Source organism: Emydura macquarii, unplaced genomic scaffold (genome assembly GCF_026122565.2).
Source record: "Emydura macquarii macquarii isolate MOO-44397 ecotype Brisbane River unplaced genomic scaffold, CSIRO-AGI_Emac_v2 contig_691, whole genome shotgun sequence".
Classification (NCBI taxonomy): domain Eukaryota; kingdom Metazoa; phylum Chordata; order Testudines; family Chelidae; genus Emydura; species Emydura macquarii.
In genome coordinates, this window is record NW_027130828.1 from 11,606,862 (window position 1) to 11,617,461 (window position 10,600).

At 44.3% G+C, this 10,600-nt stretch overlaps 1 protein-coding gene and 1 non-coding gene across 4 annotated transcripts in view; one reads left to right on the forward strand and one right to left on the reverse strand.

The window, feature by feature from the left end:
- The window catches only part of LRRC8A (leucine rich repeat containing 8 VRAC subunit A), a 30,716-nt gene that overhangs the window by 17,961 nt on the left and 2,155 nt on the right, over positions 1–10,600 (reverse strand). For 2 of the 3 annotated variants that reach the window (XM_067542044.1, XM_067542042.1), the window contains exon 2: positions 8,502–8,627. The gene's annotated coding sequence lies outside the window, so the exon portion shown is untranslated. Of the gene's footprint in view, positions 1–6,983; positions 7,059–8,501; positions 8,628–10,600 lie in introns of all 3 variants that reach the window. The other variant, XM_067542043.1, reaches the window with a different exon arrangement.
- Positions 5,272–5,353, forward strand: TRNAS-UGA (transfer RNA serine (anticodon UGA)). Its single transcript has one exon. It is a non-coding gene; the product is annotated as a tRNA-Ser (tRNA).

Here is a 10,600-nt window from a genome sequence, read left to right on the forward strand (position 1 = left end):
CTGTAGGCGCCCACTGACCAAGGGTGTCAGACGACAAGGGGGTTGCACCTAGGAGAGTTTGAGAGACCTAGAGCTAGGACCAGTGACCAGTCACTACCAAGACACAGGGGGCTTAGAAGCAGATAATATCCAGCAGCTGGGTCCCCTCAGACTGGTGTCTGCCCAGAGAGAGGGCAGGTTGGGATAGTTCCAGCAGCAACATTCAGGATATATAGCTAGAGCAAGTCTGAGTGTTAACAGCACCAAACAGCCTCTTCTCTCAAGCACTTAAAGACTGCAGATGTGAACACCCCAGGCCACATCAGAATCTGTGTGACAGAGCCTTGACTGACTCAGCCTGGGAAGAGATTATTAAGGATTTAAGGACAGGTTTTAGCTGCCTCATTAGAGATGGGGGGAGAAGTAAATGAGGTGGCCAGTCTAGCGATGCAAGACAAGTGCCCCCTCCCTATACATCTCCAGTTGCAGAAGCTTCTCAGTCTGAGAACCCAGAAACACCCCCCCACACATCCATTGTGACCTCTGCTGCTGGAGGCTAAGGGAAGCAATACAGTGACCTCTAAGGGAAGCAATACAGTGGTCTGTTTGTTTGGGGGACCATGTTCTTAGCCCAGCAACCTACTAGTCAAGGCTGAGAGATTCTTAATGAGGCTTTGAGCCCCATCCTCAGTACCCATCAACCTTAACCAGAGGGCAGGGCTATTCAGGGAGAACGGGTTTAAAAAGCCTGCTCCCAAATGAACAGAGGAGCTAGCGAACAGGAACAACTAGCAGAGGAGTTTTGTGAGGGAGATTAGAGGGGGAGCAGGAGAGTGGGGAGGATACAGAGACTTAGCATTCTTTAAAGGCAATAAACACCTAGTGATCAAAAATAATAAAGGAAAGAGCTACAGGAGTAAAAAGAGAATGCAGGCGGAAGTCCAGCAACAGAGTGGGGGCTATCCAGTTTATTGCACTGAATGCAGCATGTAGGATTACCTGCCCTATGGGCAGGTGTCATGTGTGCGCATTCAGTCAGTGTAAGGAGCTCCTGGACTCAGACTGTGGATGAGCTTTGGAAACCAGAGTGGCTGAACTGGAGGAGCTAAGGGAGACAGAGGTACATAGATGAGACTTTCTGGGATACAGTAGAATGGTCCCACCCTGGTCTGACAGCCTCTGTACTGTTGAGGAGGATGAAAGTCACAGGGAAGAACAACAAACTGGAGCAGAGGGAAATGATCCCATGGTTGGGACCCTCCTTCCAGATGATGTCATGGTATCCCCTTGAACTGAGGATACCTCTCTGGGGGAGGGAACTCCAGTTATTAAGGAGGCGGCAGGTAACAGTAATGGGGAATTCAATCATTGGAAACATAGCTGGGTTTGCAATGAGCAGAAGAACCGCACAGTGACATGCCTGCCAGGTGCAAAGGTTGCGAATTGGTCAATACATCTAAGACAGATGTATGTGTAGTGCTGGGGAGGAGCCCATAGTTATGGTATATGTCACTAACAATGACATAGGGAAGGATAGGAGAGAGGTCCTGGAGGCCAAATTTAGGCTGCTCGGTAAGAGATTGAAATCCAGGACCTCCATGGTATCATTCTCTGAAATGCTTCCAGTTCCACGCACAGGGCCAATTAGACAGGCAAAACTACAGGGTCTCAACCCCTGGATGAGACTACAGTGTAGGGAGGAGGAGTTTAGATTTGTTAGGAATTGAGGAACCTTTTGGGAAAGGGAGAGCTTATACAGGAAGGATGGGCTCCACCAAAACCAAAATGGAACCAGATTGCTGGCACAACATTTAAAAAGATCACAGCAGTTTTTAAACTAACGGCTGGGTGAAAGCTGACAGGTGCAGAGCAGCATGTGGCTCAAACAGACATCCCTTAGGGAAGCATCTATTAATGAAGATTTAATAAATAATCAGAAATTAATAGGCAGCAAGTTTAAAACAAACAAAAGTAAGTATTTTTTCACACAACACAAGTCAACTTGTGGAACGCTTTGCCAGAAGATGTTGTGAAGACCAAGACTATAAAAGGTCTCAAAAAAAGAATTAGATAAGTTCATGGAATATGTCCATCAATGGCTATTAGCCAGGATGGGTAGGATGCAAAACCTTGCTCTGAAATGTCCCTAGCCTCTGTTGTCAGAAGCTGGGAAATGGGCAACAGGTGATGGATCACTTGATCATTACCTGTTCTGTTCATTCCCTCTGAAGCACCTAACATGGGCTACTGTCGGAAAGCCAGTATACTGGGCTAGATGGACCATTGGTCTGTCCCAGTATGGCCATTCTTATGAGAGTTAGTTTAATTCAAATTTAAAGACAAATTAGTCTTCACCATGCTTGGATACCCATAGCTGGTTTAAACCTGCTAGATGTCTGGTCCTCCACTTATCAGAGGAAAGAAAGCTTTTGGTTATAGGAATATATACAAGGCAGGCTGTGGAGACAGCACACACTGGAGGAGAAAATTTAAAACAAAAAAAACAAAACTTACAAGGATAATCTGCCTCAAAGCTGCTTTTTGTTTTAATAATTTATAGCACTACAGCATCCCCATCCCCCCAGTAACTTTTTCCAAAGGAACTGACTAGGCCTTTGAAGGTTCCAACCATACGCTGAATGCTGCTATTGATCACTTGATGCTACGAGCGTGCACCTCACAGATTGTTTCCAGGATATACAGCTCTCCTGTTCTGCCAGGGTAGGGTAAAGGCTGCAGACTGCGTCCTCACTCGTGTAAGCACGCAACAAGAATAGTGTTCAGCCCAGCACAGCCCATAAATCCACCACGTCCTAAGGTCCCTGCATCACCCATAGCCTCCAAATTTAGATGCAAGAGAACCTTTTGCTATGGAGTCTTTTTAGCCCTTGCAAATTCATCTGGATGTGGTGTCATGTTCCATTATATTCACCTCTCTAACCAGTCAGCTGTGGGAACAAAGGAACTTTCCATTTATTAAAAGATTTAGAATGATTATTGTAACAGTTTACAGTGCACCTGCCTAGGATGTGTAGCAGATTCACAGAGTTGCATGGACAGTGCTACACCGGCTGTATGACAGGGGTAACAGCAAAGATGGATTTTCACAACTGATCTGCCACACCACAGTGTGCAGACATGAGTCACCAAATGCCATTGCCAACTCTTATCCAGAGTTGGACAGCAAGGCATTTATCGTGGAACACAAGAGCTGAGATGCCCTAAGCATCAGGACTCTACCACCCATGGGAAGTAGAATCAGGCAGTGTGATTTTTATACTAGTTATCTGAAGCTCTAGGTGTCTCAGGGCCTACGCAGTAGCATGTGGCTAGCCTAGATTCAAGCTGACATACACTTGCCAAACCAATAGTAACAGTTAATTGGGGGGGAAGAAATCAGAGTACTGGAAAGACCATAGAGTGATGTCTGCAGGAGAACAAACAGCTTCAGATTAAGACTCCTTCTATAATTTATCAGCCTGGAACTAGAAAACCTAGTACAGACAAGTGAAAGTTGACTTACTGCCCAGTAGACAAGCCACTGACCTGCACTAACTTACCAGCATAACCAAGCAGGGCTTGAGAGTAAAAAGAATTGGCAACTCTGCTTTAGGTGCCAGATTGGCTCACTAGTTTGCTGAACCCCTTATCTGACCTTTCACTTGGCAGACTCACTCCCTGGTTACAACTATGTAAAAAATTGTGACTACAAACCAGGGAGGATGTCCTTGGTTAAGTCCCCTTAAATTTCCTAGGCTGTCTCTTCCAGGATCCCTTACATCTGAGCAGGTTCTAACCCTCAAAGGATGCAATGTACAATACACAAAACCAGCCTGCACTGCAGTCTTATCTGTCTTTCCACCCTTGCAATCATTCAGTTCCATCATTAGCTCATTTTGAATACACTCATAATACAAGGTGCCCTCCTCCCAAATCATGGGCTGGAAATTAGATGTGAACAGCTGCCCCATAGAATTCCTTACCTCCAATAAGAGAAATAGGGATATGACGACTGATTCAGACCTAGGTAGGATCAGAGGAAGATGCAGGGCGGGGACTTATTCCTCTTAACAGTACAGCTTTTCCTGCTGGTGAGCCACAGGCATGTTACAAGAAGTCTTCAGCAAAACACAGCTTCTCCTCCCTCCCTACACTCCTCTGCCACTTTATATCTGGAGGACAGCAGCGCAAAGCTCCTTTTGTTCAGACACCAGAGACCAATTAAAAAACTCCTCAGGCCAGAAGCCGGACTGGAGATTCTTTCCTCCCTCCTCCCATGTTTAGTTGGCCCACAGTTAGGAGGGGAGGGGGCGGGGGGGCGGAAGGGAGCTGGAAGCAGCTCCAGGTTTTCAGTAATCTTTCAGAAAAGCTTTCCTAGCAGAGCAGTGAGCTCAGATGGAGAAGCCTGAAAATTAGCAACAGAAGAGACCAACTAAGTAACTTGGTCCATCCTGTTTCAGAGCACTTTAAAAAGTGAAGGATGCTGAAAGCAGCAGGAGAGAGAGATGATAAACCCCGCACACCTTCCAAGTGAGACAAAAAGAAGACAATTCTCTCAACAAACAGGTTCTCAAGAGGGCTCGTTAGCTGGAATGAAAGTGATAAGATGAGAAATTTAAAATGGGGCATTTAGAATCAGAGCTACTCCATTGTAGATGGTGTTACACGAGCAGCCAGGAAGTGCAAGCATTAACACTGACATTCCATTTTCAAATTCAAGGGTGCAGATCGAAGGCAGCAGGTCAGCCTTCTGCTTGACGATCCTGGGTTTTTCCTTTGAGGATGATACCAGGAGCCAATTTGAGCCCAGAATGACATTTAGTTAATCCCTCTGACTTTTTTGTTTTATACTGTAGGATTGACACACCCTTAACTACAGCAACACAAGCCATCCGGGTTACAATGCAGTATTCATCTTCCCAGCCACGTAATCACCATTTCTGAATCACGGAGATAAGCTGCCCTTAGTGGAATAGTGGCTGCTGATGCACTGTTTGCATTTTTACAGGAGTCCCTCTGCCAAGTGAAGTCCAGCTGCTAATAGCCAGATGGGTAGATTCTCATGCAGCCAGTCACCAATGATGCAGAACATTCAGCAATTCCTGAGCTGCATGCATAGTAGGTGGGAACTAGGTTGAATGAGAAGTTGCTTTTCCCTGTAGGACTCCTGGAAAGGAGAGGAATAAACCCAATCCAGCCCGGAGAGAGCAGGACTATAAATAGCACTTGCCTAGAGAGTGTCTCAGCAGGACAGCTACCCTCCAGAAGCAGCACCAGCAAGTTCTCACTCCAGCTGTGATGACCGAGTGGTTAAGGCGTTGGACTTGAAATCCAGTGGGGTTCCCCTGTGCAGGTTCATATCCTGTTTACAGCATGTTCTGTGTTTCAGGCACAATTTCAAGTCTGTGACTGCTCATGTTGACTCAGCGCACAAGCGAGCCTGCCCTGACAAGTACAGGGAAGAACATCTCCAGGAGAACAGAGAAAAATGCAGATTGGAGCTTTGATCACATGACCTGATTTCTGACTTTCAATGGCATTCCAGCCCCCCCAGAAGCAAGTGAGTCACAGAATTTGGAGTTATCAGTGCAGGCCACACTGGAACAATGACCCTAACATCAGCATGACGCAGAGCTACGCAAACAAGGGTGACTTCAGGTGACTTACTAGAATGATGCAAGCCAAAGAGACAAGCACTAGATAGAGTGAGCCTATGAATTAGAAGTGTGTAATTCAGTGACTGAAGCCTGCTATCCAGAGCTAGTCTTTTCTTTTAGCTATTGGGAGTACAAGTGCTTCAAGGGCAGTGGAATTTTTCAACCATCTTATTCCAGCAGGATGCTACATGGGCTTAATATAGAGATGCATTACTTTGAGGAAAAACAAACGAGAGTCCTGTAGCACCTTAAAGACTAACACATTTCTGCAGGCATAAGCGTTCGTGGGCTGCAACCCACTTCGTCAGATGCATGACTTCATCTGACGAAGTGGGTTGCAGCCCACGAACGCTTATGCCTACAGAAATTTGTTAGTCTTTAAGGTGCTGCAGGACTCTTGTTGATTTTGCTGTATACAGACTAACACGACTACCCCTCTGATTACTTTGAGGCTTTCAAGCCCGCAGAAGAAGTTTAAATATAAGCCCTCAGCTGAAGCCCCATGATGTAACACCATCAGAGTAAGAGTCACAAGGTTTTATCTCTACCTTCCATACAAATCATACACTCAAGAAGCAGACAGGGGAATGTTGAACTAGTGTGCTGTCAACCCATGCTCAAAATGCATAAAGCAAAAGTTATGACTTGTGCTGTTCCAATACCTAGTCAGCCCTTAAGCTCCCTTTACTGACCACTCAGAATAAATGAATGAAGAGAAGCGGCACTTTGTGACTAGATTCTAGGTAAAAGGACAGGATCACTAAGTTGGAATAGGAAGCCTCAGGTATCAAATTTTGAGATGGCATCTCCCCCAAGCAGTCACAGAATGAGATTATGCAGATCTCATAGTTCGACCATGGAAGAAATGAATGCAATGAGAAGGAAAGCAAGAATGCAACAGCTTTTCTTAAAAAACTACAAACAGAGAAAACTCAAGCAAAAAAATTTCTCCTTCTTAATGGATAACATGACCTAAGATCCACTCAGGATAGCTAACCAATGGTAAACCCAAGAAAGGCTGCTGCAATAGACTTGGACAGACAGCAGCAGGAGAGAGAAGACAAATAAGACACCCGCTATCCAGAGATACATAATCTCAGTCTGTCAAAAAGACGAGGAATAAGCATATGATCACCCGTTTGTCCTACATCCTACAAGTCTTGCATTCAGGATATGGGTGTTCCAGAACACAAACTCTGGAAGTATTCTAAACACAGCAATCGACACATCACGTTTAGGTCACCAGACCTGTCATCATTAGTGAGGAGACGCTATCAGAGATCCGAACTGCCCCACATCCATCACCCAGCAACCAATAAGGACAAAATTATAAAGGAAGCATCTTACCAAGGCCAGGATCAATGCCTTGCTGTGCACAGAGCCTGAGTTTCCTGGAAGCTTTTCAAAGGCTCTGCCTCTTTCCTATAAAGACAGACTGTTATAACTCTGGCTTGATAACAGTTTGTACCTATTGAACCTTCACTTGAAGGTTACACCTTGACTGACTCGTTTGGAAAGATGTTATGCAGTCAAGAGGCTCACTACATTGCCGCCAAGTGCCCCTTCTTGAAGGCACTAGCAGAGCTAGGTGATCTGTATCTGCCCCGTGGTAAAAAACAATGCTACTTTATATAACAACTTCTATAAACTTTACTGCCTTTACTGCAATGCTCCCTTCCCAATGTCCCTTTGTATCCTTTTCCTATACCACCATTTATGCTGAGAACACCTCCCTCAAATGCCAAACCAATTATCTTCGTTCAATGCCCCTTTTAACAAAAATCTATCCACAAAGCCCAGCAAGCCACCCAAGTACAATAAGCTAAAGAAAGCTCTGCAGTGCATAGCTCTGAGATTGGACCATGTGCTGGCCACCCAATAATTTGTTCATGTAAATTGGACTGTAATTTACAATCAGAACTCCCTGGGCCAGTGATAGCCTTTCCCATAGATTTTCAGTCAATCAAGCACACTAAGTGCTCAATTTGCCTTTTGTTACAAGGGTTTAGACAGTCCAGAACATGTTATCACAACCTCAGCCTTTAGCGGGATTAATTAAGCAACTGTTTAATGCAGATTATCTGTAACAGTTAAAGATAAGGGCAGGGCTTTGAGTGCCATGATGGTATTTAAATTCTATTCAGAAGGAAGCTACATGCATTATTGATAACTAGGATGAGTGGAACATCAGATGCACCCTTTAGGGACTATGCCATTTTGTAGAGATGCACAGTATCTGTAATAGCTCAGAACATGATCAACATATGCAGAAGATTTTGTATTCATTCTCATACTATCCTGGTTCAAGAGGACTGGGTAGGTAAGGACTCTCACAGTTAATAGCCGACTTTCTTTGACTGGTCACCGAGTTGCTTGCTAAGCTGTGTGAAGCATTCAAACCAGAGTGGAAAGCATGCCATTACCACAACATCCTCCTCAATTCATGCCTCCACATGGAGTGCATTACCAGGAATGGTTCAAGAGATGCCTGTATAGTAGTGCAGTGGTTCAATAACCTTCTGCCTAGAGACAGCCACTCCATTAGTCTGAGGATGGGTCAATGTTCCTATGACTGGGAGGTGGACATTTAGTTGAATGTAGCAATCAAGTTGTAACTTGAAGGAGTTATGGAACTGAGCACCATTCATCTTCAAGCAGTGCCTAAGGGGTAACAAGCCTAATCAACCCACTACTGCTCTCTGCATCACAATCTGGCCCACACATTTCTATTTGGTCTTATACCAGCCATTACCCATCTCTGCACTTGAATTTTGAAACTGCACTTGTATAGTCAACATTTAACAGTGCCATCAAGAATTTCACATCACTATAACTCCCCACTTAGAAACTAGATGGTAGCCTTACCCTGTGGCTGGTTTCTGCTATCTGCACTTCAGTTCTCTGTGCTGGAAGAGAATGATGTCCGTGTGTGCTGAATCCTGACAGAGTGCTGAAACGCTGCATTCCCCAAGCGCCATGGGAGCAGCTTCCCTGAAATTAAACAAAATCTTATCAGCAGAGAAAGTACCAAGGTCAAAGCTAACATAGGGGCCTCTTAGACAAGACCTTGAGAAAGGGTGTCTGATGAGTCCGTATTTAAGTTCTTTAAGGGGTCAGAGAGATCCAGGAGACCCTCTAAGAAAGCGGGAAAGATCAGTATCAAGTGGAAATTTAGGAGGTGGCAACTTGGCTAGATATCAGGAAGGCAGGGTTCTCTCCAGGGCTTATTAGAATATAATAGCAGCAAAAGCAGGTATTAAACATGTTTCAGAAAATGCTGGATGTTTAGTAACATCCCACAACCTAACTGAGTCTAGCTGATGGAGAGGTGAACCTGCTAACAGCAGCATGGACTTTGTTCTCTCCATTATAAATATTCTAGGTCTCTTTACCATGAAACCAGTGTAGTTATTTCTGGGCTGCAACATTTAAGGCCTTGTAGATGAGGTACAGGATTGCCTCACCAGATCAACGCCTCTGCCTGCTAAGGTTCTTTTCAGCCAGTCAACTTTAAAGCCACTCTGAACATCAATGTTTGACAAATCTTTGGAAGTGTTCATACTCTTCCTTGTTGTCCTGGTTTCAAGATTCAAGTGTTCAGTAACTAATTCACTTGCTTCAATTAAGTAGCTATAAAGAGGATTATTCTTCTATTACTCCAACCAAAATGGGGGTTGGATGAATGGTTGCAACTTGCCACCACTTACAAAAATCAGAGTGAGATTTTAGCTCTCTTTGCTTGTGGGCCACCAGTGATTGGAACCACAGGCAAGGAGGTGGACTTAACTTTCAGGACATGATCTCCAACACATCAATGTGCAGTGAACTTCCTGACAATGCAGAAAAGGAGTTAAAGACTTCAGAACATGTCCAGCCCAAGAAGAGAGGGCACACGATCCAGGGCTGGAAGGGGTGGGGTGGTAAAGATTCAGACTGAAGGAGGAAATGGGGAAGATACTTCAGAATCTAAGGACTGTGTCCTACAGGGTCTCCCTATTTCTGTTCCTCAAATGTATTTTAAGAAATTCAATAATATTTTCAGAACATTTCTTTGGGGTGCAAGTAAGAAACCTAGACTGGCTCTGAACAAATCAAAGCTCCCCCCCCCCCCCCCACCCCCATTTCTGAAGTTATTTAATTTTTCCATCTTGAAAAATGTTATCTTCTTGTTAAACCAGACATCTTTGTGGGTGTTAGATACGACCGCAGACCCCAAACTTGGGTTCAGCTTGAACAAGAATTAGTATACCTTCTCCCCTTTTCAGGCACTGTAGGATCAAATTAGTTTAAATTTGATGGCTCCAGAGCTCCCACAATAATGGCTGTGAAACAAGCTTGGTCAAACTTGGCTAGAAAGTTCTGCTTCCATTCATGGTAAGGTAGTCTTATGGAGCAGTGCTATCCTTAATTGGTGGCAAAACTTGACGTGGAAGCATTGGACGGAGTGAGGAATTAGGACTGTGATGCAGCTTTTGACAATGATAAATTTAAACCATCTTTTGGTCTTCAACAATTTTGCTTGCCCTGCTCCAGAGCATAGAAATAATTTAATTGGACCTATTTACAAATGTATTTGGATAGGATGCACTGGGAGCGCCAGAGCTTTTATTATTTTAGAGGAAACTTCCTGGATTTACTTGGCCAGTGGTATCCTGTACAACTGTCTAACCCAAAAAACCTCAGCCAAAGATTGATAATTTCAGAGTTGCTTAGAACAGAGATTTTGATACACAACTCTCTCTGACCCAATGGAATACAATTGTATCTAATGTTAAAAAAGCAACTATAGACTTGAGACTACATCTTATACACCAAAGACACTTTTTCAAATATGCTGGTCCCCCCATAGGTTAATGGTAATGGGCCTCAGATCCTGACTGCTGTTGGAAATGTAACTCCCTTGGTGCTAGTTTAGTTCATGCCACCATATCAAAAATTTCTGGCATGAGGTTGGTCAAAGGACC